The 25,334-nt window shown below is 37.5% G+C and overlaps 1 long non-coding RNA gene across 2 annotated transcripts in view; it reads left to right on the forward strand.

Annotated features, from left to right (window-relative positions):
* Positions 1-7,303: 7,303 nt before the first annotated feature.
* Positions 7,304-25,334, forward strand: part of LOC103691604 (uncharacterized) — a 67,454-nt gene continuing 49,423 nt past the window's right edge. For both annotated transcript variants that reach the window (XR_005492384.2, XR_005492385.1), the window contains exons 1-2: positions 7,304-7,411; positions 24,432-24,503. This is a non-coding gene — a long non-coding RNA (uncharacterized LOC103691604). The remainder of the gene's footprint in view (positions 7,412-24,431; positions 24,504-25,334) is intronic.

A 25,334-nucleotide genomic window follows, 5' to 3' on the forward strand; every position in this document is an offset into this window, starting at 1 on the left:
TATAAGGCACTATGAACATCTAATAAATCCTACAATACACTATCCAAGAAATTACTGACAATTCATAGTATATTTCTGAAATAATATTAGTACTTTCATTCACATGCTCAACCACACTTGTGTTATGTTTGCGAAATGATTTTTGGGGAAGTAATAATAAAGTGAAAAATAATGAGGACCCACTTCAATATTAAAAATCATTTTGAAGCTGTTTTACCTGCCCAGGTGACCAAGAATTTTAGATATTGAGAACACCTGAATTTGCAATGCAGAGGTCTTTTGTTTAGCTCTGGAGATCAATTTATCTTCATGGCAATCTTTAGAGGATTTAACCTAGTAGAGAGTTAAGTCTTGTATATATTAATAAAGACTGCAATAGTAGAATGGTCAGATGCCAGATATCTATGTCTTCTGGATTTTTTCACCATAAAAGGAAAATAAAATGTTTGCTAGACTCAGCTCCTCTAAAAAATGTCATCTCTCAAAATCCATGGCCACAATGAAAGAGGACTTCAAAATAACTTAAATCTGAAGTAAATTTGTTAACCCCCATTCTGTCTGTAGAAGTGTAAAAGTTCAGCAACTCCTGACTTGGCTGATTCTATAGTGTATTGCCCTGCCATGATACATTTAAAAGACAAAGTATTACCCCAGATAAATCTGATTCATTCAAAAGAAAAATGAAGGAATGGAAGAATGTAGGAGGGAAAGAAGAGAGGGAGAGGGAGGAAGCCAGGCACTTCACCTGGATATGTATGAGCAATAGAATTTGAACAGCTGATTTCTATTTTAAACAAAACTGCACAAATGTTTATCCCAACAGGAGAATAGCTGGTGCATGTATCATTAAAATGTAAACATCTGTTCATGTACATGTATTAAAAGAAGCATATCAAATGTTCATGTACAAAATTTCAGATAGGTTTCAAATAGTTTGTTCTAGTAGCTGAAAAGTGAATGCCCAAATCCAAAAGAACAGAAGGAGAATCAATCCTAACCCAATGCCCCCACATGCTTGATATTTTCCCACTTATATTGATCTTCATGCTTTTTCAATTTTTGGCAAGCATCTTAAATTTAACTGCAACTTCTTGAGAGCTGCTTTTCCATGAGGGAAATTTCCTTTTCCTAGAGCTGTGGAAAATTAATACATAGAAAACACAGACACTGCTTGACAGGCAATTCTTCAGTCTGACAATTCTGCTGAAGTTTCTCTTTGGCGCAAATAAAGCAGGTGTACTCAGCAGTCACCGAATTGGTATGTTTAGATTCACAGACATATAATACACATAAAATGAGTGCACTTCTCACTCAGAGTCTTAAATAAACACCTAAGATATAGTCATTTCTTCTTAAGCAAATAATTCTATTAGTAGAGTACTCAGAAAGCCAAGAGTATATGGTGGCTAATAATGTTTGTTGATTTATAGGATCCGGATTCACCTAGCAAGCCTTCAGGCACACCTAAGGGATTGCTCAAATTGGTTAATCGAAGTAGGAAAATCTCCTCTATGGTAAGGTGGGGCCATTTCCTGTCATTTGGTCCTGGATGGTATACAAAGACAAAGGCAGTCTAGAATAGGCATTCATTTTCCTTCCCTTCCTGACTATATGACTATTTGACTAGCTGCCTTCATTACTTTCCTGTCATGATGTCCTGTGCCTTCAAACTATGAGCTAAAATAAATCTTTTTCTACCTTTAAATGTGTTCCTCATTGTCAGAGCAGTCTGGAAAGTGCCCAAATACATGTTATATATAAGCCTGAGATTCCCTGGGTATTCTCTTACTATCAAAAGGAAATACTGAAGTTTTTCAAGAAGCTCTATAGTAGAAGCCTTTCATAGATCTCACTACATCCAGGTGATGTGGGTAGCTCTGTGGTAGAAGACTTTTTTGTGTGCACAATGTTCAGGATCTGACCCCAAAACCCTTATTTCTGAGAAAAGAAATTTTGACTTCTATATAATTGGTCATATCAAAGTGCTATCACAAAGCATCATTCTTATGACAATTAGACCACCCTCAAATACAGCTATTTAAAAACAAATTAGGATTCATTTGGTTGTGAGGTTCTGATTAGCTCTGAAGAATCAGAGTTTGACAGGTGTTGAGAAAAGGGATGATTGAATGATTTGGAAATGTAAGAGTGGTGCTAAAAAATGTTCATTCGGATGGGAGTTAAAATGAAATTAGTATCTGAAGTGGCTTGCAGCCCAAGAATAGGAAATCTCCAGAATGTAGGGAAATGTTGGGTGTGCTGACACATGTGTTTATAAACTGTCCATAGCCATGATCGTCTACCAATAACCCCAGTGCTATGGAGGGACTTGATGGCCTAGAGCCTAGCTAGTTTTAAAGAATGACTCTGTCTTAAGAGGAAAGGATAGAAAGTGAAAGATTAGGAAACCAGATACTCTTCCCCAAGATTCAATACAGAAACACACACACACACACACACACACACACACACACACACACACACTCACACACATAGGATTGGAAAGGGAGAGGAAGACTGCAACATTCATAATATAAGAAACTCTGACAAACTCGTGGTTCCCTGTATGGATATATAGATTGGTACTGATATGAGAGAAAACAAATGCCTCTAAATAAATTAATTATAGAACTAGTTGATGACCCAAATTATTCATCTTCTGGGTATATAAATTGTGGTGGCTAATTGTCAACCTGACTGAAATCAATTAAAATGGAAGCCACTAGACACTGCTATAAAAGACTTTCTTGATCAGATTATATGAAACAGGAAAACCAACCCAAAATATGATTAATACCCACTGTTTGAACATTCAGATAAGAGGACACAGCAGAAGAAAAATTTCCTTTTTTAACTGCCTGCCCTCACTCTCTTTGGCAAGTTTATCTATCGCATTGCTGCAGCATTCCTTCACTCACATTAGAAATTACTTCTCTAAGATTCTAATATAGACAGGTAATTAACTCTCCAGGAATCTTCTAGGATTTTGATGCCAAATTAGGACTTCGGGGACATCCTGCTTTGTAGATTGAACAAGTACTGAATTCTTGGCCTATCCAATGTGGGAAAAACGTTGAACTTTTTAAGTAAACCAATTTAACAAACTCCATTGTCTCTTTTCCAAAAATAGGCAATACTAATCTGCATTCTCTCTTTTTCTCAAGGCATAGCTACAGAGAATTGTGCTCTTGTAGCCTCTTGTACTCCTTGTAGATAATTTGCCCACATGTCCAATCCCAAAACTATACCAAATTATAGCTTTTCCATTTTATCTAGAGATTACATTATTTCATGACTCCAAGTTAGCCTACAAAAATATCTGTGGACTTCTTAGTTTGACCTTCAACCTATATAAGTTAGAAAATCTGTTCAAGAACTGAACGACTCTCTCTGTCTCTCTGTCTCTCTCTCTTCTCTCTCTCTCTCTCTCTCTCTCTCTCTCTCTCTCTCTGTGTGTGTGTGTGTGTGTGTGTGTGTGTGTGTGTGTGTGTGTGTATTTTTTCCCTCTTCTCTCAAGACTCTGCGAGGTGACTTTAATGAGATGACTAAAATAACTCTCCTAATCAAGCTTTTCTTGAGTAGAAGGTGGCAATCTGTCTAATCTTATCTCTGTAGAATCTACAACCTATTTTTGTATGCTTTGTATGTTTGTTGCTCAATTCTAAAGAGTAGATTTTTTCTATTTTCTATAATTTAAGAGAATCTGGAGCAGAATCTGTTAAACTAAAACAAAAGATACAAAAAGAAAAACTTCACATGATTTTATTTGATTAAACACTCAAATAAATTAATACAGATATAGAAATAAGTACAAATTAATTATACTGTTATATTACATATCAAAATATTACATATTATACTATTACACATTATACAGTGTTATATTATAATATTATAAATAAATATAAAGCGTAACAAAAATGTAGAAATATTGATATTAAATGTGGGGGCATACATCATATAGATACAGGCACTGATGATTTCTCATTGCCAAAATTAACTCTGATATACACCATTGTTTAAGCATAATTCATTTCACTATTTGGACAATGCATACTTGCTTAATAGGCCCATGAGATTCTATATGCTATGTCTTCTTCCTTTTGGCCTTTCCATCCAAGAACAGCCTCTACTGTTTTACTCTTTTCAGACAAGCACAGGCCTTTCCTTCTACACAGTGTCCTTCCTTCTGATTGGGCTACTTGATTTAGCACTTCGCTGTCCCAGCACTTTGGCCACCTGTTTTGATTCAGTTTTCTCCTTCCTCTTCTTTAAAAACAAATGGAGACCTATATTCTCCCGAATTTTGTACCTTTTTAACTTCCTGAGAATGTTGGCCATGAGATCTTGTAATCAAATTGAGTCTTGTTTTCAATCTATCTCCATTTCTTAGTCTGTTTCCTGACTGCAGTTGTCCAAATAGGATTTACAAATATAACCTATACAATAAAACTTGAATGCCTAAAGTCCTGGGAATCCCCAACAAAATTCTGCTTACTAACAAAAACTAATCATTTCAGTAGTTCCAAAATCTCATTCACAAGCTTAGGGACAGTTGCATTTCAATAAAATGCAGTCAGTCATATGAAGTCACAACCACAATCCCATCTCCTCGGAAGACTGTAGAAGGATCAGTTGAGACCAGTATCTCACAATTAGATTGGAAAATTTAATGAGCATATGTTTCAAAAATATCAATTAAATAAAAAGTTATATGAGACTATGGAAATTACTCAAAGCATAGAGATACGAGTTTCTATACCTAGCACCTCAGGTTAGAAGCTTAGCATGTTGGTGGGTGATAAGAGGTCACTGGAGGATTCACTAGCAAGCCAGTGAAGAGTTCTAGGTTTAGGAAGGGACCATGTTTCAAGAAATAAGGTAGGGCCATTATGTTGAAAAATAAAATACCAAAGGCTGACGAGCACAAGTCACTGTGCCCACACTATAGCATAGCTATGGAAAGACACCAAAACAGAAACACAGAAAAAGACAGAGTGAGAGATACAGAAAGAGACATAGACAAATGCAGAGAGAGAATTCGAAAGAGAATCTTGTAAGTTGTAGGTGGTGGTGAAAACTGCCTCAGAAGTAAGATTTGTGGGAAGATGTTAGCAAAGGCTATCTTATGGATTGGAATATTTCCTGCAGTATTTGTGATACAAACACGTTTAGGAAAAAATCTGACCCTTGAAAGAGAAATTCCTGTCAGAAACACAACAGATTTATAAATTTAGCATTAATACCAGGGGATATATCTAAACTGTGTTTCCTCCTTCTCCAAGACACAAAGGAAAGTTGCAGACAGTCAACTAAGTCATTGAATTCTAAAAGTCAACAACCCTTTTGCTTGCTTGTAGCACATAGGATATTTACTTTCATTTGTGAAAACAATTTCCTTGCTATACTATAGTCTGTGTGTATATTTCAGACTCCCTGTTTAGGCTACCAAGGACCTAGAAACACCCAGTCCAGATAGTGACCTCTGGAAACATTTAAGTGCACACACAACACAAAAGTTTGCATGTACATGTATAAATTTGTGCATATGAAGGCTAAAAATCAACCACTTCAGGACATTGTTCCTATTGAACACACCTATCATGACAGTATTTTAAAGGATAAATCTGATTTTTAGAATTTACTTGAAATTTTAGATAATTTACTTAACAGTCTTATACAGAAGTCAAGAAATAAAAAGTGACCCCTAATTACTGTTGGAAATATCCTGTCTCTGTCTTTGTACAGATTTAATCAAAACTGCAAGTCTCCATTGTCTTGCTGATCTACTCTTTTGAAATGAACTAGTCAAAGACCATTGTAGAAATAGAATACTGTTTTGTTGTTCCTCACAACTCTACAGTGTCCATTGAGTCTTGCTGGATGATCCTTTCTGCAGATGTACTTAAAGCTTTTCAAATGTTTTTGTCAGGTAAACATGAGATCAGAATGTCTGAGGTAACTCCATCCAACATCTGATGTGGTGCAATGGTGATTGGTTTGGCACATGTGAAACACAGGGAAAAATGATTCCATAGAAATCATCGACACAATGGTCAAAGGAAATGTAAAACAGAAAAAGCTACTGGTCCAAAACATACAGGAAATCCAGGACTCAATGAGAAGATCAAACCTAAGGATAATAGGTATAGAAGAGAGTGAAGACTCCCAGCTCAAAGGACCAATAAATATCTTCAACAAAATCATAGAAGAAAACTTCCCTAACCTAAAGAAGGAGCTCCCATAAGCATACAAGAAGCCTACAGAACTCCAAATAGATTGGACCAGAAAAGAAAATCCTCCCGTCACATAATAGTCAAAACACCAAATGCACAAGATAAAGAAAGAATATTAAAAGCAGTAAGGGGAAAAGGTCAAGTAAAATATAAAGGCAGACCTATCAGAATCACACCAGACTTCTCACCAGAGACTATGAAACCAGAAGATTCTGGACAGATGTCATACAGACCCTAAGAGAACACAAATGCCATCCCAGGTTACTATATCCTGCAAAACTCTTAATTAACATAGATGGAGAAACCAAGATATTCTATGACAAAACCAAATTCACTTATCTACTTTCAAGTAGTTCCAGATTCTCTCTTTTGCGGAAGCCCATAGTTATGAAATATTAAGTATCTCACTAAGTCTCCCCTTTTCCCTAATTGTTATACCACTTAATTTCCTCAAATTAATTTACTTATATCCTTCAGTATTTCTTTCTCCTCTCTCTCTCTCTCTCTCTCTCTCTCTCTCTCTCTTTCTCTCTCTAATCTGTGTGTATATGGGATTGTGTTTGTGTGTGTGTGTGTGTGTGTGTGTGTGTGTGTGTGTGTGTGTGATTTCATGTGTGTAGATACACAAATACTTGTGATGTGTATTATGGCAGAGGGCAAACTCAAGTGTTATTCCTCAATGCCAGTTGTAGAAGAAGTTTCCCTAATTGTTGATTGGCTAAATAAAGAGTGTAGAAGCTAATTCCTGGGTAAAACAGAGCAATTTATGAGCAGGACAGGAGGAGGAAAAATGAGAGGATTTGGGTCAGTTAAAGAGAAGGGAAGTTGCAGACATGTACATTTCTTGGGGCAACGATGGCTTGTCGTCTTGACAGGCAACTGCAGAGTCTAAGGGGAATGGGGCAAAATATTCTTCACTGATCCTTTGAGTTATTTAGTCAGCTTTAAATAAAAAAAAGTCTTGAATGTTTTCCTTTAATGGGTCTAAAGGGAGCTGGTTGAGTCAGGGCAGTTATTGGCAGTTAGCAGTTACTGCATTCAGTGGAACAATAGCAATAACTGGGGGCATTCGCAGGAGGGACAGCACTGAATGGCTTTGCAGGGCCAACTGGAAGACTGGGCAGCAGTCGACAGAAAGGCATTGTCAGCAATATATCAGCAGCATGATCTCTGAGGTAGGTCGTGATGGGCCATGGCACCAGGCAAGGAGACCAGAAAACAGGAAGTATACATTTCTAAATGTACAAACAACACAAATGACCTTCTTTATTCTTTTTATTTTTTTTAACTTGAGTATTTCTTATTTACATTTCAAGTGTTATTCCCTTTCCCAGTTTCCGGGCCAACAACCCCCTAGCCCCTCTCCCTCCCCTTCTTTATGGGTGTTCCCCTCCCCATCCTCCCCCAATTACCACCCTCCCCCCAACAATCACGTTCACTGGGGCTCAGTCTTAGCAAGACCCAGGGCTTCCCCTTACACTGGTGATCTTACTAGGATATTCAATGCTACCTATGAGGTCAGAGTCCAGGGTCAGTCCATGTATAGTCTTTAGGTAGTGGCTTAGTCCCTGGAAGGTCTGGTTGCTTGGCATTGTTGTTCATATGGGGTCTCAAGCCCCTTCAAGCTCTTCCAGTTCTTTCTCTGATTCCTTCAACGGGGGTCCTTTCTCAGTTCAGTGCTTTGCTGCTGGCATTCACCTCTGTATTTGCTGTATTCTTGCTGTGTCTCTCAGGAGAGATCTACATCCGGCTCCTGTCTGCCTGCACTTCTTTGCTTCATCCATCTTGTCTAATTGGGTGACTGTATATGTATGGGTCACATGTGGGGCAGGCTCTGAATGGGTGTTCCTTCTGTCTCTGTTTTAATCTTTGCCTCTCTATTCCCTGCCAAGGGTATTTTTGTTCCCCTTTTAAAGAAGGAGTGAAGCATTCACATTTTGATCATCCATCTTTTAAGACATGCTCATCCATTGCCTTGAATGTATGCTAGGTTATATGGTCAGCAAGTCATATGAACCCCCTATAATTATCTCTCCAGCACTGGATTTATACTTGTGTACCACCAATATATGCTTTTTTTAAAACATGACTTCTGAGGATCAAATCTAATATTTCATTCTTGCAAATCAAATACTTTGCTCATTAAATAATCTTCAGAGCTGAGCTTTCAATTTGTCCATGAAAACACACCTCTTATCTATCCTTTTCTCAGGCCTAAACAGTGTAACTTCAGAAAATCATTAGTCTCTATATAGGGATGTACCTGAATCTGAGGCCTAAGGAAACTCATGGACACTTGCAAGCATCTTAAGGAAGAAAATGCATTTAAATACTAAATGCATTTAAATACTACTAATCTGCCACAATCTCACCATTAACACAGTACACTAGATTAGAGAGTGTCTATTTTTCATGTTCATTAACTTGTGACTGATAGAGATGGACCAGGGGTGCTATTGTTGTGCAGCATAACAAGAAAGAATAAGACTACTTATTGCTTAGTCCATAAAGTCCATAAAGTAGTAGTCATTTTTACTAATGTCCACTATGCTTTTGGGGCTGTAATTACAAAATCTTGTAAGCATAGTACTCTGTTTAATTTCTACATATCTTTTTTCGATGTGGATGCATTCTAAAAATTAAGGCAAGAATGAACAAAATAATGAGCTCACTTGCCCTCAGTGTTTAGAAAGTAGGAAAGTCCAGCAATATATATGGAAATTAAGGGAGAGAAGTGTATAGTGTGACAATCCAAGATTAAAATCCCTAATTGCATATTATACTATACCATACAACTTCAAAAATAGCTGTTAGGTCTTCCACAAACTGTGGCATTTAAATGTATGAAAAGTTAAGCATATAATTAGACTTAAAAACAAACAAACAAACAGAAGAGAACAGGAAATGTGAATTTGGCTCAGAGAGTAAAGTATTTCTTTCTGACCTGAATGTTATTCCCAGAATCCTTGGGAAAAAGCCTAAGAATGTTCAGATATGCTTATGTCCCAGTTCAGGGGAAGCGGAGCCCCTAAGAACTGTGAGGCTTACTGGTCAGATGAAAAATGTAAATCAGTGGATTTCAGGCTAATGGGAGAATCTGTCTCAAAAAACAAGGTAAAGAACATTCTTAGGGATGGTAAACTAGACTGATCTCTGACTTCACATGTATATAGTCACACATATACATATGTATAAACCTGTACATGGTCAAAAATTGAATTAAGAACTCAAAGTATTATTCTATGAGTTTTTTGACATTACATTGCTTAGAACTTCAATATTTTATATTAGTACTTCTCACTCTTGCTTATAGAACACACACACACACACACACACACACACACACACACACACACTATTCGTAAAAAGCATTAACCACAGAGACAATGATGACAAGGAAGACTACCTAGAAAATAAATTGCATTCAAATTTTGGAAAATTCCAGTTGTAAGCAGTGCAGTTTACACTACTAAAAATCTAGGTTTTAGTGCTCCAGGATTGAGTGCTATAACCTGATTTTATTGGTGATAGCAATATTTCAGCAACCTGAAGCCATCACAAAAATCATTTTTATTGTTTATTCAGCATGGCTTCCAAAACAGCAGGGAAAGCAAGAGAAGGAAATGGAACCAGGTGCCAACTTTAATTTATAAGAAAGATAAGAGAGAGTACTTTGGTAGTCAGAAGCAGAAAGAATCCAGGAGCACATGGGCTCACGAGTATTTTACATTTGTAAGATCAAGGGGTTTTCAGACTTTATTAACTACATTGCAGACAGAGTACTTCAGAGGCTAGCTAGAAAAGAACTATGACCACTGTACTAGGTATGAGGAGGAGATGTGATAACAGAGCCCAGAGAAATCTGTTTTAAGATGTAATTATATTTATGTATGTTTGTTTATGTGAGGTTATATGTATTTAAGTACAGTTATCCTCACAGTATATCACCTGTTGCTGGAGTTACAACTACTTATGAATGGCTTGAAGTGGATGCTATTCATCAAATCCAGGTCCCCTTAGCTAGTGTTTAACCACTTACCTATTTCTCCAGCCCTAGAATAAGACATCTGAAGAGGACCACTATTAGTAAAGCAACAAGTATTGATTATTAATCAAACCCCTGTGGCCAGCAAGATAGAAGATCTGAGTCCCTCCTCCCTCTACACATTAACTCAGCATCCAGGAGGAAGATATCCAACTTCTCAAATTCTACTCTTCCCAAATATAAGATATAAATCACAACAGTTTCTACCCTGAAAGTTTGCAGTGAGAATTGAATAACACAACGTATGGAAATCTCTTGACACATTTCTTAGGATTCACATAGACTTATCTGTGATATGTGTTGCTTATTGTTTCCCTATTTATCTTCACATTTAAAAGAACACCAGCTTCTGGTTTCTGCCTGTGCCCAGAGCTGAACTTGTTCCATAGTTCTCTATAACCAGATCCCACTGAAAGAAAAGAGGTCTACAAGGAGTGCTGACAGGAAGGCTTACAGGAAGTTCAATCTACTGTCAGAGACAGCAAGAAAACCTAATACCAGAGACAACCTGATATCTAGAGGTCAGTGCAAGAACTTAAGCAACAGAAACCAAGACTACCTGACACCATTAGAACTAGTTCTCCCACCAAAGCAAATATTGGATATCCACACACACTGGAAAAGCAAGATTTGGATTTAAAATCACATCTCATGATGATAGAGACTTTAAGAAGGACATAAATAATTCCTTTAAAGAAATACAGGGAAGCACAGGTAACCAAGTAGAAGCCTTTAAAGAAGAAACAGAAAAATTCCTTAAAGAATGCAGAGAAGACGGACAGGTAAAAGAATTGAACAACACCATCGAAGATTTAAAAATGGAAATAGAAATAATAAAGAAGTCACAAAGGGTATCAACCCTGGAGATAGGACACCTAGGAAAGAAATCCTGAGTCATAGACACATGCATCACCAACAGAATACAAGAGATAGAAGAGAGTATCTCAGGGAAACAAGATACCATAGAAAACCTAGACAGAACCATGAAAGAAAATGTAAAATGCCAAAAGCTCCTAACCCAAAACATCCAGGAAATCCAGGTCACAATGAGAAAATCAAATCTAAGGATAATAGGTACAGAAGAGAGCAAAGATTTGTAATGTAAAAGGCCAGTAAATATCTTCAATGAAATTATAGAAGAAAACTTCCCTAACCTAAAGAAAGAAACATCCATAAACATATGAGAAGCCTACAGAACTCCACATAGATTGAACCAGAACATAGTAGTCAAAACATCATACACAGAAATCAAAGAAAGAATATGAGAAGCAGTAAGGGAAAAAGCCAAGTAACACAGAAAGGCAGACGGATAAGAATTAAACAAGACTTCTCACCTGAGTGTATGAAAGGCAGAAGTTCCTGGGCAGATGTCATACAGACCCTAAAAGAATGCAAATACAAGTCTAGGCTACTATATCCAGCAAAATTCTCAATTACCATAGATGGAGAATCTAATATATTCCATGAGAAAAACAAATTTACACAATATCTTTCTACAAATCCAGACCTACAAAGGACAATAGATGAAAAGATCCAACACAAGGAGGGAAACTACACCCTAGTAAAAGGAAGAGACTAATCTAATTTTAACTAGAAAATGAATATAACCACACAAACATAATTCTGCATCTAATGACAAAAATAACAGAAAACAATAATCACTATTCCTTAATATCTCTTAATATCAATGAATTCAATTACCCAATAAGAAGACATAAACTAACAGTCTAGATACATGATGAGCACACAGCTTATGACTGCATACGGGAAACAAACTTTAGAGGCAAAGACAGACTACCTCAGAGCAAAAGGCTGGAAAACATTTTTTCAACAAAATGTTCCCAAGAAACAAGCTGGAATAGCCATTGTAATATTGAATAAAATCAACTTTCAACAGATAGTTATCAAAAAAGATAAGTAAGAATATTTATCTTTTCATAAACCAAAATCCACGAAAATGAACTCTCAATCTTGAATACACTTGCTCCAAATGCAATAGAGCATACATTCATAAAAGAAACCTTACCTCACACCAGTCAGAATGACTAAGATAAAAAACTCATTTGACAGCAGATGCTGGTGAGAATGCGGAGAAAGAGGAACACTCCTCCATTTTTGGTGGGATTGCAAACTGGTACAACAACTCTGGAAATCAGTCTAGGGTTCCGCAGAAAATTGGATATTGAACAACCTGAGGTCTCAGCTATACCTCTCTTAGGCATATACCCAAAAGATGGCCCAACATATAACAAAGACACATGCTACACTATGTTCATAGCTGCCTTATTTATAATAGCCAGAAGCTGGAAAGAGCCCAGATGCCCTTAAACAGAGGAATGAATTAAAAAAATGTGGTACATCTACACAATGGAGCACTACTCAGGTATCAAAAACAGTGATTTCATTAAATTCATAGGCAAATGTAATGATCTAGAAAATATCCTGAGTGAGTATACTCAATCAGAAAAACACACTTGGTTTGCACTCTTTGTTAAGCGGATATTAGCCAAAAAGCTCAAATTACAGACCACAGGAAGCTCAAGGAGAAGGAAAACCAAAATGCACATGATCCCACTCCTTCTTTAAAGGGGGAAAATATTCATAGGAGGGGATATGGGAACAAAGTTTAGAGCAGAGACTCAAGGAATGGCCATTTAAACCTGACACACATATGACCCATATATAAATTCAACCACCAAAAACTAGATAAGATTGATGAAGCTAAAAAATACATGTGGAAAAGGACTGGATATAGATCTCTCCTGAGAGACACATCCAGAGCATGAACAATACAGAGGTTAATGCTAGCAACAAACCACCAGACTGAGAATACGACCCCTTTGGGGGATCGAGGAAGTAATAAAAGAGTTGAAGGAGCTTGCAACCCTATAAAAACAACAATGCCAACCAACTAGAGCTTCCAGGGACTAAACCACTACAGAAATACTATACATAGGTCTTGCCAAGGTTGGACCCCCAGTGCAGGGAAATATGGGGGAGGAAAATAAGGGGGATATCTATAGGGGAAATACCCATGTGGGGGAGTGGGGGACGAGAGGGAAAGGGGGACTTATGGACAGGAAACCGGGAAGGGGAATAATCTTTGAAGTGCAAGTGAATAAATATATAATAAAAATTAAAATAATAAAACCTTACAGAAGCTCAAAGCACAGATTGCACCTCACAGAATAATAGTGGGGGATTTCCACATCCCACTCTCATAAATAGACAGATCATGGAAATAGAAACTAAACTGAGACACAGAGAAACTAACAGAAGTTATGAACCAAATGGATTTCACACACACACACACACACACACGCACGCACGCACGCACGCACGCGCGCGCGCGCGCGCGCGTGCGTGCCCACGTAAAACATTCCATCCTATTGCAGACTGGTAAAACCATTCTGGAAATCAGTCTGGAGGTTCCTCAGAAAATTGGACATTGAACTGCCTGAGGATCCAGCTATACCTCTCTTGGGCATATACCCAAAAGATGCCCCAACATATAAAAGAGACACGTGCTCCACTATGTTCATCGCAGCCTTATTTATAATAGCCAGAAAATGGAAAGAACCGAGATGCCCTTCAACAGAGGAATGGATACAGAAAATGTGGTACATCTACACAATGGAATATTACTCAGCTATCAAAAACAACGAGTCTATGAAATTCGTAGGCAAATGGTTGGAACTGGAAAATATCATCCTGAGTGAGCTAACCCAATCACAGAAAGACATACATGGTATGCACTCATTGATAAGTGGCTATTAGCCCAAATGCTTGAATTACCCTAGATCCCTAGAACAAACGAAACTCAAGACGGATGATCAAAATGTGAATGCTTCACTCCTTCTTTAAATGAGGAAAAAGAATACCCTTGGCTGGGAAGGGAGAGGCAAAGATTAAAACAGAGACTGAAGGAACACCCATTCAGAGCCTGCCCCACAGGTGGCCCATACATATACAGCCACCCAATTGGACAAGATGGATGAAGCAAAGAAGTGCAGACCGACAGGAGCCGGATGTAGATCGCTCCTGAGAGACACAGCCAGAATACAGCAAATACAGAGGCGAATGCCAGCAGCAAACCACTGAACTGAGAATAGGTCCCCCGTTGAAGGAATCAGAGAAAGAACTGGAAGAGCTTGAAGGGGCTCGAGACCCCAAAAGTACAACAATGTCAAGCAACCAGAGCTTCCAGGGACTAAGCCACTACCTAAAGACTATATATGGACTGACCCTGGACTCTGACCCCATAGGTAGCAATGAATATCCTAGTAAGAGCACCAGTGGAAGGGGAAGCCCTGGGTCCTGCTAAGACTGAACCCCCAGTGAACTAGACTATGGGGGGAGGGCGGCAATGGGGGGAGGGTTGGGAGGGGAACACCCATAAGGAAGGGGAGGGGGAGGGGGATTTTGCCCGGAAACCGGGAAAGGGAATAACACTTGAAATGTATATAAGAAATACTCAAGTTAATAAAAAAAAAAAAAAGACAAAAAAAAAAAAACATTCCATCCTAAAACAAAAGAAGAATATAACTTCTCTCATCACGTCCTGCTACCTTCCCCTAAGCTGATCCCCTAATCAGTCACAAAAATGACCTCAACAGATACAAGGAGATTGAAATAATCTTCTGCATCCTATCAGATCAGTACAGACTCAGGCTTGTTTTCAAAAACAAGAAAAACTACAGAAAGCCCACATACATATGGATGTTGAGCAACACTCTACTCAATGTTAACCTGGTCAAGGAAGAAATACAGAAAGAAATTAAAGACACTTTAGAAATTAATGAAAATGAAGTGACAACATTCTCAAACTTTTTGGGACATAGTGAAAGCAGTGCTAGGAGGAAAATGCAGAGCTCTGAGTGCCCCCTAATAGAAACTGAAGAGAGAGCATACATTAACAGCTTGACAGCACACCTAAATGGTCTAGAGCAAAAGGAAACAAATACATCAAAAAGGAGTGAATGGCAGGAAATAATCAAACTAAGGGCTGAAGTCAACCAAGTAAAAACAAAAAGAATTGTACAAAAGATCAACAAAACAAGAGCTGGTTCTTTGAGAAAATCAACAAGACAGATAAAACCTTAGCCAGACTAACCAGAGGGCACAGAAAGCATATCTAAATTAACAAAACAGTAATGAATAAAGAGACATAAAAACAGAGTATGAGGAAATTCAAAATATCATTAGATCCTTCTACAAAAGCCTATACTCATCAAAACTCAAAAATCTAGATAAATGGGCTATTTTCTAGACTGATACCAGGTACCAATTTTAAATCAGGATCAGATAAACAAGCTAAACAATCACATAAATCCTATAGAAATAGAAGTAGTTAATAAAAGTCTCCAAACTGGGGTTGGGGATTTAGCTCAGTGGTAGAGCGCTTGCCTAGCAAGCGCATGGCCCTGGGTTCGGTCCCCAGCTCTGAAAAAAAGAAAAGAAAAAAAAAGAAGTCTCCAAACCAAAAAGCCCAGGACCAGAATGCTTTAATTTACAATTCTATAAGATCTTCATAAAAGACCTAAAACCAATAATATCCAAACTATTCCACAAAATAGAAACAGAAAGATCACTACTCAATTCCTTCTATGATGCAACAATTATGCTTATACCTAAACCCCACAAAGTCCCAACAAATAAAGAGAACTTGAGACCATTTCCCTTATGAATATTGATGCAAAAATACTCAATACATTTCAGGCTAACTGAATCCAAGTACACATCAAAACAATCGTCCATCATGATCAAGTAGGCTCCATGCCAACGATGCAGGAATTGTTCAATATTCAGAAATCCATCAAAGTAATCCACTATGTAAACAAACTGAAAGAAAAAAGTCATGATCATCATATTAAATGCTGTGAAAATATTTGACAAAATTCAACACCCCTTTCATGTTTAAAGTCTTGGAAAGATCAGGAAATCAAGGCCTATACCTAAATATAGTAAAAACAATATACAGCCCACCAGTAACCAACATCAAACTAAATGGAGAAAAACTTGAAGAAATACCACTAAAATTAGGGGCTAGACAAGACTTCCTTCTCTCTCTCTCTACTAATTCAATATAGTACTTGAAGTCCTAGCCAGAGCAATCAGACCACAAAAGGAGGTCAAATGAATACACATAAAAATGGAAGAAGTAAAAATTTCACTATTGGGTTGAGGATTTAGCTCAGTGGTAGAGCGCTTGCCTAGCAAGTGCAAGGCCCTGGGTTCTGTCCCCAGCTCCGAAAAAAAAATTCACTATTACAGATGATATGACAGTATACTTAAGTGACCCCAAAAGTTCCACCAGAGAACTACTAAGCCCAATAAACATCTTCAGCAAAGTGCCTGGACAAAAAAAATATCTCAAATAAATTCTTCTTCTACTCAAAGTATAAAGAGGCTGAGAAAGAAATTAGGAAAATGACAGCATTCATACTAGTCACAAATAATATAAGATACCTTGGTGTGACTAACCAAGCAAGTGAAAATCTGTATGATGAGAACTTCAAGTCTCTGAAGAAAGAAATTGAAGAAGATCTCAGAAGATGGAAAGACCTCCTATGCTCATGGATTGGTAGGAATAATGGATTAAAAATGGCCAGTTTGCCAAAAGCAATCTACAGATTCAATGCAATAGACATCAAAATTCCAACTCAGTTTTTCATAGAGTTATACAGAGCAATTTGCAAACTCATTTGGAATATCAGAAAACCAAGGATAGTGAAAACTGTGCTCAACAATAAAAGAACTTCTGGGGTAATCACCATTCCTGACCTTAAGCAGTATTATAGAGCAATAGTGATAAAAAAAAACTGTATGGTATTGGTACAGAGACAGGGAGGAAGATCATTGGAATAGAGTTGAAGACCCAGAAATGACCCCACACACCTATGGTCACTTGATCTTTGAAACAGGAGATAAAACCATCCAATAAAAAAAAAAGAAAAGAAAAGAAAGCACTTTCAACAAATGGTGCTGGTTCAACTTCAGATCAGCATGTAGAAGAAAAATTGATCCACACTTATCACCCTATACAATGTTCAAGTCCAAGTGTATCAAGGACCTCCACATAAAACCAGATACACTCAAATTAATAGAAAAAAATTGGGGAAGAGTCTCGATCACATGGACACTGGGGGAATTTTCCTGAACAGAACACCAATGGCTTTTGCTCTCAGATCAAGAATCGACAAATGGGCCCTAGTAAAGTTGCAAATCTCCTGTAAGGCAAAGAACACTGTCATTAAGACAAAATGGCAACCAACAGATTGGGAAAAGATCTTTACATATTCTACATCTGATAGAGGGCTATTATCCAAAAGACATAAAAACTCAAGAAGTTTAACTGAAGAGAAACAAATAACCCTATTAAACATGGGTACAGAGCTAAACAAAGAATTCCCAGCTGAGGAATATCGAATGGCTGAGAAGTAACTAAAGAGGTGTTCAACATCCTTAGTTATCAGGGAAATGCAAATCAAAACAACCTGAGATTCCACCTCACACCAGTCAGAATTGTAAAGATTAAAAACTCAGGTGACAACAGAGGCTGAAAAGGTTTTTAAGGAAGAGGGACAGTCCTCCATTGTCGGTGGGAGTGCAAGCTGGTATAACTACTCTGAAAATCAGTTTGGAGGTTCCTCAGAAAACTGGATATAATCCAACCTGAGGACCCAGCTCTACCATTCCTAGGCACATATCCAAATGATGCTCCAATATATAACAAGGACACACGCCACGGAGTTGGGATGTGTACATAGCAGCCTTATTTATAATAGCCAGAAGCTAGAAAGAACTCAGATGCCCTTCAAAAGAGGAATTGATATAGAAACTGTTTTACATGTAAACAATGGAATACTTCTCAGATATCAAATACAATGATTTTATGAAATACATAGGCAAATTGTTGGAAGTAGAAAATATCCTGAGTGATGTAACCAAATCACACGAAACAACACATAGTATGCACTCACGGATAAGTGGCTATTAACCCAAAACCTCAAATTACCAAAGATACAATACACAGACCATATGAATCTCAAGAAAGGCAACCATTGTGCGGATATTTCAGTCCTTCTTAAAAAGGAGAACAAAAATACGCACAGAAGGAGATATGGAGAAAAATTTTGGAGCAGACACTAAAGGTATGGCCATTTAGAGCCTGCCCCATCCAGGGACCCTGTGTGTGTGTGTGTGTGTGTGTGTGTGTGTGTGTGTGTGTGTGTGTGCATACAAACACAGCCACCAAACCTAGACAATATTGCTGATACCAAGTGGTACTGACAGATGCCTGATATAGCTGTCTCTTGAGAGGCTCAGTCAGAGCTTGACATTACAGAGGTGAATGCTAGCAGCAAACATGAGAATGGAGTACCTATTGAAGGAATTATAGAAATGATAGGTGTTGAAGGGGCTTGCAACCCCATAAGAACAGTGATACCAACTGACCAGTGGTCCTAGAGACTAAACCACTACCCAAAGAGTACACATGGAAAGATCCATGTCTCCATCTGTACATGTATCAAAGGATGGCCTTGTTAGGCACCAATGGAAGGAGAAGCCCCTGGTCCTGCCACGACTGGACTCTCCAGTGTAGGGGAATTTCAGGGCTAGGAGCTGGGAAATAGGCGACAGTTCAGGAGTGGAAACACCCTCACTGAAGAAGGGGTAGTAGGGATGGAATAGGAGGCTTATGGTCAGGAAACTGGGAAAGGGAATAACATTGGAAATGTAAATTAAAAATTATTAAAATAAAAAAGAAGAAAAGCATTTCATATAATGATTTCAAACCAAAACAAACAAATAAAATAGCCCCCAAAGTGGAATTACCTTCATTGCACATATCGTGAAATTAAGTACCACAAACTTGTTGAGGTCTGCACATACTATCAAATAGTCTGTCTGTCTGCCTTTTGCTTTAACTCAATATGGTCAAGAGCCTTTGTATAGGAACACTGATACTTTTAAACCACATAAGAAGAAAGAAAAAGAGGAAAGCCAGATCCTTGGCATAGAGCAAGGCCTGCAAATACCTCAACACAACAAGTGCTTAGTAGAAAGGCTTTGAATAGAGAAAGAAATGATTAGTTGAGGGCCTGGGAATATGGCCCCATAGATAAGGTTCTTGCTCTGCAAGAATGAATATATGATTTCTGTCCAAGAACCAGTGCCTAAAGCTGGGGGACCCGCACTGAGATGAGTAGATTCCTGAGACTGCTGGCCACTCATCTAGATAATCAGTGCATCAAGGTTCAATCAGAGGTTTTGACTCAATATAGGAGCAATTGACACTGAACATAAACCTCTGCTCTACACACACACACACACACACACACACACGCACACACACGCACACACACACACACATACAAAGAATTGCACACTTCCTCACATATTTGATAGACAATATATTTAATTTTAATGATAAGGTATGTAAATAAGCTCAGTCATTTTTTTCTTACCATATAATTTATTTGTGTATTGTTAATAACTAAGATGTCTCTCTCTGTCTCATGTTTAACCAGTTTCCCCCGCGAATGTGGGTTTAGATAGCACATACTAGCCTCACTTGCTTCTGTTTGAATGACCACAACCTCTTCCAGAGACTGATAGTTCCTGTCATTGCAGGGAACTTTGGCTTCCACATTTTACTCTGGCTTCTTCCCCATCCAAGACTCAATTCATAGTAGTGTGTCTAATAATCTGTTTGTCTTTGATAACTTACCTATCATGTTTGCAAATGGTGTCTTTCATGGGTGATAAACCTTAGCTTTGGAAACAAGATGTTCTTAGTACACCTGGTCTTGAGAAACATGCAGGCCACTATTAGTGGAAAAATTAAAAGAAGAATAGTCTGGAATGGCTGGCTGTTTACAATGTATTTGCCCCATAGTATATCACATATATAAAATGATGGTTCAGTCATCAAAACTACAGAACTAGTAATCTGTGAAGGGTAGCTGCCCAAAACTTTTCAGTAATGACTAAATATTCTTTATTTCCATTATTGTGGAAAATAGTTATTCAAATATTGCTAACTAAGCTTCAGTGGGAGCCTGAACTGAACAAGATAATATAACAAAGGGAAAGGGATTAATTGGCAGGAAAGTAAACCTAAATGTCATTGAGGGGAAGTGCTTCATAGGACTCCTTAGTAAAATATGTGCTCTGTTGGCATGAGAACCAGATCTCTGACTCCTATATGAATTGTGTAGCTGTGATGGCCTGCCCGTAATGCCATAGTGCTGGACAAAAAAAGAACAGGATCAGCCCTGTAAATTGGCTAGGTAGACTAGCCAAATTAGCAAGCTTTAGTTTCAAGTGGGAGACTGCATCAGTATATATCAGGGAATAAACAGAGGAAAATGTCTAATGACATCCTCTCACCTGTATTTGCATGGATATATACAGCTGATGGAAAGCGCCCTTTCTGGCATGTATGAGAACTTTACTTCCATCCCCAATATAAAGCCCCACACTTATGAACACTTGATATTTGACAAAGAAACCAAAACCATACAATGGAATGAAAAAGCATCTTCAAAAATGGTGCTTGTCTAACTGGTGGTCTGCGAATAGAAGAACGTATATGAATCCATATCTATCATCTTGTACAAAGCTCAAGTACAAGGAGTCAAAGACCTTTACATAAAAACAGATACACTGAATCAAATAAAAGAGTAATGGGAAAGAGCCTCAAATGGATTGTCACAGGAGAAACTTTCCTGAACAGAATGCAAATGGTTCATGCTTTTAGTTAAACTGAGCTAGAGAAAAGGAGAAAAAACTAATAGCAGGAATGAACAGGACACATCAGTAAAGAAGTTAGAGCATTTGAAAAAGTAGAACAGGGTAGGAGGAGGAAAGTCTCCTGCTTGCTTTCTTCGGTTATTTTCTGATGTAGTTAAATACATTAAAAAACAGATTAGGGAGAAAGGATTTATTTTTGCTTAGAGTTTCAGAGAATAGAGTTTATCATGGTAACAGACAGGGAAGATATTGAAGCAGGAGCATGAAATGTTCAAGAACCATTTGATCAAGACAGGCTCTGAAAACTTAAGGCACTGTTCTAGTGTCCTAATTCCTTTAAAAGGAATATCTAATTCCACCTCTTAAAAGTTCTACAAACTTTCCAAACAGCATCATTGGGTAAAGTCCAGGTGTTCAAACACATGAGCCAATAGGGAATAGTTTACATTCAAACCACCACAATTGGTAATATGTAGGAGGTGTTATTTTGAGATGTTAAATTTTCTAAAACTAGATTGTGGTAGTATTTGAACTCTAAGATCTCTAAAATCCCCTACATTAAATATTATAGTAAATAAATTTGTGGAAAATTGAAACTACATTAACAAACCTTTAGGTGATTGCTACAGCCACACATTTCAGTCACAATGAAAATATTTTAAGATTATGAATTGAAATATTTAAATTGAAATGTGTACATCTTCCTTTCTTGCTTTGTGACTATTCAAAAATTACTAATTTTTGTACCTGGAATATGGCTGTATAAAATAAGAAAAAATAGTATAAGTGAAGATTCATTTATTTCATGTCCTTTGCAACTGCCCTGGTATTCTAGAACAGAGTATACATTCAATATGTTAATATTACTATTATTCTATTGCCATCTTATTATATATGAAAACAGGCCCAACATATAAAGCATACTTGGAAAATTATATATTCTTTCATCTCTGGTTTTCAAAACGCTTAAAATGCATAGTTGTTCCGCCAAACATGAAAGGGAGACTTTATAAAACTCACTGATTTCTTGGCGTTTCTGAAAACAAACCATTACTCCCACCCTACTATGAACTGAGACTTTTGCCATGTGTAATCACAAATGAAATTACTACTATGAATATATTAAGGAGGCACAATCAAGTATGTGTTAGGTTTTAATATGGCATGAAGACCACTAAGCAAGGATAACACCATGGTTATTAACAATAAGCTCAACATACTTAAGGATAGTGACCAAATTCTCTGGGAACATGGGTCAGTGAATAAAGTGCCTTCCGTGCAACCATATGATGAGTTCTGGTCTCCAGAGTTTTTATAAAGCCAGGCAAAACAGGGTGTGCTTGTAATAACAGTTTTCCAATAGAGAGGTTGCAGGTAGAGATAAGACAATTTCTAATAGTTCCTGGGTTAGTCAGCTAGACTGGCTTATGTAGTAAAAAACAAGGAAGGATCGTGTGCCTCAAAAAAAAAAGGTGCAAAATGAGAATGTACACCTAACGTTATATTTTAATATCACATGTGTGTTGGCATGTGTGTGCACATACACACACACACACACACACACACACACACACACCACACCACACATGTACATGCACACACACAGACAAATGTACATACACACATGTACAAATTTTGTTTTATGATTAAATAATCTATGCTAAGCTACCTTGGAGATTAGATGATTCCCCAAATTTCTTTTTGTTAACAGCAGCTCAGGAATGGTTTTCTTCAAATTACAGTGTTTGGGATACTGGTAATGAAATTTAGAGTCTAGTAAGCAAGTGTTCTACTACTGAGACTTATCACTCAGTTTTCTTTGATTCTCACATTAGCATCAATTAGATGCTACTAACAGTGTTTGCAAATGACCTTATTATTGGTATAATATCACTCAGCTCCTATCACTCAGCTACAGGTTCTTATATACAAAATTTTTGAGAGAAATATTTTAGACAGATTTATTTTTAAATTTAGAATGTCCTATAAAATCCCAGAACGATGCTTCTATAACTATTGTTAGCAACAGGAGAGAATGGGACCTTTCTAAATATTGCTTGACATTGAACAATCCAGCAATTATAGCAGTGATGCAGTATGAGACAAGGACAGGCAAGAGAAGGTACACAGATCTGCTTACACACAAAGGATTAATCGGGGCCTGGTGACAGGCAGAGATGCAGGCTTCCCTGGTGTGCTGAAAACCCTCTGCCTCTAGGCTCTGTTGTAGGCAAGGGAAGTGAAACAGATCATTCACAGAGAATTCCTGCAATCATATGTGAGCCGTCAAGAAACCATATGAAAGTCAGAGCTAAAGGACATAGAAAGGGAGGGGTCTAGAGAGTGGTGAGCCAAGAAGTGATTATTTTTTAAAATGGATTAATTGTGAAAGCTTGCTAAGAAAATAATACTTATACAGAGTTTTCAAATAGAGAAGGATCAAGAAATATAAAACCCCTGCACAGTATATCTAGAAGCAAAAATCCAAATGCTCTAAAGTTGATTTTATTTGATATCAAAAGTACAAACAACAAAACAAATAAAAAATGGATTAATCAAGTTAAATTCTTTATGTCAAGGTTTATATTAATTGAGACAAATATTTTTAGAATGGGGAGAATATTTTCAGTCATTATGTATGTGAAGTATATAGTAGCTACTGTAGATTGTGTGTGTGTGTGTGTGTGTGTGTGTGTGTGTAGCATTGGAATAAAAGGCAAATGAGTTTAAAGAATGAATAAGTTTAAAGAGACATTTCTCTAAAGCATGTGTACAAATTGCTGGCAAGCACATGAAATCATCTCTAAGAATTAACCCATTAAGTTACTTCCAATAAAATATAAAAAAAGATAGGTGTCTGTGAGGACCTAGAAAGATGGGATCCACACAGAGACCTCAGGAGCTATTGGCCCTTCTCTGAGTAACTACAAAGAGTCTTTGGAGTCTAGTTTCAAAAAGAAAACACACATTGCCTTGAATTATGAGAATAAACTGATTATGGCAGGAGAGATTTCACAGAAGGCAAGATGCTTGCTGTGGGTGACATGCTTGTTGTTCAAGCATGAGCAGTCTGTCAACACCAAGTACATACATAAAAAGGCAGGTGTGGTACTGACTCCTATAACCATAGAAAGAAGAATCCCAAGGCCTCATTGGTCATCTAGTCTAGCTAAACTGTAAGATTAGTTTCAGTTAAGTTGCAATTCAAGAAATAAGACAGAAATTCATTGAGAACACTTGAAATCAGCCTGTGCTTTCTGTTGATGCAACTGCATCAGATGTGATTAATCACATGTAAATAGGAGGTACATACAAAGAAAATATGTCAGAATATATTCTTTACAGTGACTGGACCTGAAAAAATACATAACTATAAGAATTTGCCTTTATAGACCTCTGGAAAATGTGACTTATTGCCATTTTCTGGGAACCCTAGAAGGAACTAGCCAGAGTCCAACATTCTGGTGAGTATTTAAAACTTTTTTTTTCATACTTGGCTCAAAATTGTGGGAATGGTTATAATCTTGCCTTTTTGATTAAGAACAACATACAAATGGTAATTGTATCTCTCTTTTTTTATCTCCATTTCCTTTTATTTTATTTCTCATTTATTGGATTTTTTATTTACATATCAAAGGATATTCCCTTTCTTGGTTTTGCAAACAGAACTCCCCTATCCCATCCTCCTCTCCTTCTTCTACAAGGGTGTTCACCTCAACAACCACTCCTCCTTCCTGCTCCCCTCACCCCATGTGAAATTCCCCTGCACTAGGGGTGTCCGCATTTGACAGGACCAAGGAGTTCTCCTTCCATGAGTGCCCAAAAAGAATGAGTAGACTAATCTTAGCAGGAGACAGAAGTGGAGCAATGCAGAATGGGTTTGTGTGAGAATTGGACAATACAATTTCCTCCAGTCAAAATTCTTCAGGCCATGTAGAGTCAAGGTATTACTTTGAAAACATAGGGAAAAATTTTAAACCAAGTTCTATAATATAATTTTGAAAGTGTATTTGTCTGCAAGGAAGGAGGTGGGATATAGATTGGTGCAAGAAAGGATTTAAGTATACTATACTGTACCACTGTGGGGAGATGGGAGGTTTGCAAGGCAGGTTGCATCAGTGGAAATAGAAAACTCTAAGCGTGAGCATCCACTGACATACTCAATGGGGAATGGAAATGAAGAAAAGGTTTTATGTTTTGAACTGAAATTCAGCAAATGAGGGGGTGCCATGTACTCATATAAGCTATGTAGCTACATTAATTAAGTTAGATTGTTAACTGGAGTCAGAAGGGAA

Source organism: Rattus norvegicus, chromosome 13, assembly GCF_036323735.1.
Source record: "Rattus norvegicus strain BN/NHsdMcwi chromosome 13, GRCr8, whole genome shotgun sequence".
NCBI lineage: Eukaryota > Metazoa > Chordata > Mammalia > Rodentia > Muridae > Rattus > Rattus norvegicus.